This window comes from Myotis davidii, unplaced genomic scaffold (assembly GCF_000327345.1).
Source record: "Myotis davidii unplaced genomic scaffold, ASM32734v1 scaffold299, whole genome shotgun sequence".
NCBI classification, from domain to species: domain Eukaryota; kingdom Metazoa; phylum Chordata; class Mammalia; order Chiroptera; family Vespertilionidae; genus Myotis; species Myotis davidii.
The window spans coordinates 438,670-444,669 of record NW_006293088.1 but is presented as its reverse complement, the minus strand read 5'-3'; the positions used below and the strand labels follow the sequence as shown (position 1 = coordinate 444,669).

General features: G+C 53.6%; 1 protein-coding gene across 1 annotated transcript in view; it reads right to left on the bottom strand.

The window, feature by feature from the left end:
- CAPZB (capping actin protein of muscle Z-line beta subunit) overlaps nt 1-6,000 on the bottom strand; it is a 73,299-nt gene that overhangs the window by 4,919 nt on the left and 62,380 nt on the right. The gene's annotated exons all lie outside the window — the stretch shown is intronic.

The window sequence follows — 6,000 nt, the reverse complement described above, 5'->3', positions numbered from 1 at the left end:
GCTCCAGAGCCAGCTGCAGGTGGTGCAAGGCCACCTCCCCAGTGGGGGACCCAAGCACGGGATGAGCTAAGTTTCAGGTCACAAACAGCCCAGCCAGCAAAAGCCCAGTGTCCACATTCCCAGGGAGAGTTGTGACGCCACCCTCGGAGGGACAGTCACCCCATCAAGCCCCCAGCAGGGAGGGCAAAGGTGACACCCCACCAGGCACTGGCTCGTCCGGGGCCCGGAGAAGATGCGCTCAGACACAGGCACAGGCACAGGCTTCCCATCCCCAGACCGGGGAGCCCAACCAGGCTGCTGCTGCGCCCCGACGCTCCTGTGGTGGCAGTCACAGAGGGAGGGCCTGACAGTCCTGAGAAATGGGAGACGTCTAGGCTCTGAGAGACGAAGTGACCTGTCCAATGTCACAGAGGTCGCAAGGGCAGAGCCTGGTCCAGCCCTTTCTTTCTGCTCTGTCAGCTGAGTGATATGGGGAATGTGAGCAAGAGGCTCTGGACTCAGATTCCTAGGGTATATCCCAGGGACACTGCGGATGGGGTTTGGAGGAGGTGGGACCCAGAGATTCAAGTCTCAGCCAGAGAAGGAAAGGAGGCAGGGAGGGGAGAAGGAATGGAGGATTCCTGATGCGAGCACACTCATGAACTGTGGATTTCTTCCCATGTTTAAAGGCTATTTCCCTCGCAAGATTATAAATTCCTTAAGCAGAGCTTTACCGGTTTTATACCTCACAGGGTGCCTAGCAGACTGCAAGCACATCAGCGCTCACTGTTACTGCAATGAAAGTAAGAACACACAGCTACCACTACCACTACTGATATGAAACAGGGAAGCTGAGACAGGTAACCAAGAAACAGGGAAAACATGAGAACAGTATCAGGAAGGCTAGAGCTCAACGTGAACTCAGATCAGCAAAAAAGCAAAGAAAAGGCAAAGAGGCTCACTATTTCCGAACCAGGAGAGCAGGGCAGATCTCGGGGGGGTGGGCATGCTCAGAGGTTGGCGGCCTCTGCGGCTTCTCACCGCGTCTCCTTCTCTTCCAGGCCAGACCAGTCTGATCTGTGACGCAGCCATCCTTGGAATGTCACAGTGCACTTAAAGGCGCCGGGACACTAGAGGGGGCAGAGGCCGACCCCTCTCATGAAAGAAGGAAGATTAGAGCTGGGAATGAAACACTAGTTTGACACTGATCTAGACCATTTTTGATGGGACTGTTAATAATCATGGGATGGCACACCTAAAATCAGCTATCTCTAGGAGCCAGCAGGGGAGCGCTACGAATCCTGGGGACCTCTGATTGCCTGCACTGCTAGGACGCTGGGCTGGAAGAACGGAGAATTTCTCTAAAAGACCGCAGACTGAGGCAGGTTCCCATCAATATCCTACGGCTGAGGTTGAGGCGTGGGGCTAGATGATGACCGCTCAGATGGAGCCTCTGCCGACGGGTCAGACACCATGTTCCCAGGGATGCTTCTACCTGGCCCTGGGCCAACCTGTTTGTGCAGGACTCAGAGGAAGGCATAGCCTATCAATGGCATCAGGGGTCGAGATGATCGGAGGGGCCACTACAGGACCAGAAACGTGGGTCAGCTCCTGAACACAGCAGCTCCCACGCACAGAGTGCTTCCCAGGTGGCAGCCACCTTATTCCATTCAGTCTCCACAAGAACCCATCTTAAACCCAAGGATACTGAGGCTTAAAGATGTCAAGCTCTGCCAGACTCCAAGGACTTTGCCCTTCCTGCCTCAGTAGGCTGATCACATGTACCTGGGCAAATGCCAACCAGATACGTGGGCTCAAACATTAATCTCACGGACTACAAAGGCGGGGGGGTTGGGGGGGTAGCCTGTGAAGAGACCTGTGGTTTTTTAGGTTGTTTCAAGCTCGACAAGACTGTGATGTGGCTGCTGTGACAGTTCGTGCAGCTTCAGGCTCATCAGTGAAGCCATGACTGGTGAGCAGGTCAGAAACCGCTGCAGTGACTCGCTCAGGAAGGCGAAGGTCCCCTCGGCTCTGGCCCGGCCCAGCCACATCTGCTGGGCTGGATTCAGCTTGGGACACTTGGACGCGTGGCAGTTAACTGGTTAAGAGGGCCATGTAGCTCCAGCCAGTTTGGCTCAGTGGATAGAGCATCGGCCTGCAGACTGAGGGGTCCTGGGTTCGATTCCAGTCAGGGGCACATGCCCGTGTTGTGGGCTCAGTCCTCAGTAGAGAGCGTGCAGGAGGCAGCCGATTGATGATGCTCTCATTATTGATGTTTCTCTCTCTCCCTCCCTCTCCCTTCCTCTCTAAAATTTCGAGCTAGCCAATTCTGCTCAGCTCTGGTTCACACTGGTCAGCGGAAACAGGACAGCTTTACTCCTGTCCAGTGAATAGTCTCTGGTGTTTCGTTTCTAGCAGGAAATGCAGTCTTAGGAGGAGAGGAATGTGAGCTCCATTGGGGGCTGACTATATATAGAGAATTCTGGCCCCTGGTCCCTGATTTGTCTGTTCTGATGAAAATTGAAGACTCTAACCCTAGCCAGTTTGGTTCAATGGATAGAGCGTTGACCTGCAGAGTAAGGGCCCCAGGTTCAATTCTCGTCAAGGGCACATGCCTGGGTTGCAGGCTCCAGTCGGAGCTGTGCAGGAGGCAGCAGATCAGAGATTCTCTCTCATCATTGATGTTTCTCTCTCTTTCTCCCTCTTCCTTCTTCTCTGAAATCAATGAAAAGGATATGGTTGAGAACGAGAGAGAGAGAGAGAGAGAGAGAGAGAGATGTACAAGTTGGAGTTCACCTGCTTAAAAGGTTTAAACACCTTGAATCCAAGAAATGAGAAAGAACTGGGGATATTTCAGGCTAGGAGGGTCTTGGAGGATCCTAGCAGTTGACAGGGGGAGCAGATCTAATCCAAGTCACTGCCAAGTGCAGCGAGGGAACATCATGGGATGACAGCTGTCTGTCACAGATGGCAGCACCTGCTCACAAGGCAAAAAGCCCCAGGTCACTGGAGTGCTGGGAGAAATGGGGCACCTTGTCAAAGATGCTACAAGAAGGGTAGTGCCAGTCTAGAACCCATGGCCTTGCAAGGCTCCTCTGAAGATATGAGACAATCTGCAGAGCAAAGATGTCTGTTCTGGCAAGACTGCTTGGTGAGGACTGGCCAAATGGAAAAGAGGAAGCGAGTGCTAGAACCACTGGCCTCTGACCCCCAGCACGGGGTCCAGAACTGTCCCAGGCTCTCTGGCCAATGATTCTGGGCATCTCGATCCTCACAAAACAGAAGTGAGAGAGCCCATGAACTTAAAAGTGTTAGCTGCTCCCCACCATTTCCGGTCTAACAATTCCCACCCGGGATTCAGAGTTTGCAGGAACACTATCTGCCCTCAGCAAAACCCTGCGACTCCCTGAATGGGAGTCAGGAGCTCACTCCGGAGGAGGGATAGAGCTCTGTCTACCTTTTTTTTTTTGTCCACTTTTTAAAATGGATTTTTGGATGCCAACACCCTGGGACTGTGTCCCCTCTCCCCCACAGGAAATGGTTCCAAGGGCTGCACAGAGAGGGTGTGGCCCAAATGGAGTCTCTCACAAATTAGCATCTCCCTCCCTCCCAGCTCCACGGAGAGGGCAGATTGCTCATGGAGAGTCCCATTTTAAGGAGCACCAAGAGTACAGAGTGAGGCAAGGACTGTTGGCCAAGGGCTATGGGCCATCGGGTCAGTAAAGCCACGTGACCAATCAAACCTCTTGGAGAGGAAAGGCTGAAGCCATTGGTCACCCAAAGGTACAACAGGTGGGAGGGGTGGAAGGGAAAGGAAGATGAGAAGGCCCCGTCTCCCCAGGAGCAGACTGACTCCTAAGTTGTGGCCAGGAATTGAGCCCAAGGAAAAGGCCTGGTAGGGACCAGACAGAAGAAGAAGGCGGGTGGGGGTTGGGCAGAGGCCTTGGCACACAGACATGTTCCCACAACCCCCTTGCTCACAGCCCTGCCGACTCCCTCCACACCTGGTCAGGATCAGCTTTCTGGCAATGCTGACCCACCGAAAATAGAAACTATTTGTGCAATGCGTATATTATTACATCCTCGTGAAAGTGGCTGCCAGAAGAAAACATTTTTATGTGCTGTGGTCGCACAGATGTTCCGAGAGGTGATTCCAACGGAGTCTGAAGTCAGAGGCCAGCCTCTCGCCCTACGAAGGCCCTCTCCTCTCCGTGGCGTGGACATGGGAAGGACATAGGCCAGGTCTGGAACCAGGCTGTGCGCCTCTGCTGCCCTGTGGCCATTCTCAGTGAGTACAACCTGGAGGGGGGGCCCTGAAGAACGCCAGCCCCACCCAGCCCCACAGCTCACCTGGAGGCCCAAGGGGTGAGGGTCTTGGCCTGTCCAGGGATCGCACTAAATGAGCTAATATATGCACAATGCCCGGAACGGTGCCTGGCAGAATGGCAGCTGCATTCCCAGGACTGCCTGGTCCTGGCTCCTAGGCAGAAGCCAGCAGTGTCGCTCTGATTTCTGAGCTATGCCGGGTGTGAGTGGGGCTGCAGGCCAGCACTGAACATGTTGTCAAGCCAGAGACAGTGGCCAGCCTCTCAAGGAAGGATCAGTCCGCCTGGTTTCGGACAATTTTAATTGAGCCCAACGCTGTATATTCTGGAAGATGGCAGTGTCTCTGTCTGCAAGCTGTGGGGTAGTAGCAATAGTAGCTATTACTCACTGACCATAAACCATGTGTCAAAATGGTTTTGTATTTCTAATCTAAAACCATCTTCCCAAAAGGGCATTAGCTCTATGATGAAAATGCTGAGTTTTAGAGAAGGGAAGTGGTCTGTCCTGGCCACATGGCTGGATCTGAACCAAGGTCTGGATGATTCTGAAACCTGTTTCTTCCATGAGAACGCACTGCTTGCTTAACTCATCCATGTTCTTTACAAGAAAAATCAAAGACAAATCACAATCCAGAGCTCAGAAATTCCAGTGTCCATCCTTGTTTCATCTGGCCCTCCCCCGCAAGCCCCTGGGTTCTCTGGTCCCTTCCTCTCCTGTCAGCCTTCACAGTCTCATGCCGGCTTTCCTTCTCAACCAGGCGCTAGGTCACTCCGCCCAAGGTCATCTGACCAGCACCAAACCAGCCCTGGAGGCCATGCTGCTGATGCAGCTCCACCTGAGCCCTGTGTCCCTCCTAGACCGAGAGCGCACGGGGCTGCAGCTAGCTGTGCCTCCTGCAGGCAGCAAACACTCCCTGAAGCACCCTCGCCTGACCTTTGTCCCCCACACCTGGAAGGAAGGCCACTAGCCTCCTCCCCTGCTGAAGCAGCGCCTGGCCTAACTGCCGAGCATGAGTCAAAGAGGATGTCCCCGCGTGGCACTCGGGCAGGTGCCTCTGCTGGAGTTTTACTGCTTGAAGACACATCACGGGGTGCCGACTGCTGAGTAGGAAGAGCTCAGCTTGCAAACGACTGGCCTAACCTCCCCACTCAGCAAAACATTCCACCTTCCTTCCTAAATATTTAGAATCTGAAAAAAATATCAAACGAACATCTGCAGGGCCTGTCCGAGATCGGAAACCTTACATCTTTCCAGAGATTTATGGTCTTGCCTCTTTCCCACATCTCCAGCTGTCACACCAAGTGACCTCTTAGTACAACTTCCTTTTCAACAAGTTGGTACCTGGCGTGCAAGCCTTCCCAGTGGGGCCTAGGTGGCAGCCTGCCAGAGGGCACCTTCCGCCCTCCTTACCTGGCAGGATGGCACCATCTGGCTGTGATGAGCTTCCCCAAGGACTGCTGCTCACTTCCCTCCCACAGCTGCAGGGATTTGCCAAAACACTTTATCTATCTGCCTCGCTTTCCAGCTGACATCCCTAAAAGACATCTTTTGTTGGGGGCAGTAGAAAAAAAGGCCAAAGTGGGGGGAGATGGAGTAGAGAAGGAGCTCAGCCTAGGGTGCACTTGGTCTGAGCCTGCTGGGGTGTGGCATGACCAGGTGCGAAATGCAGCTCAAGTACCTGTTACTGTTAAACTA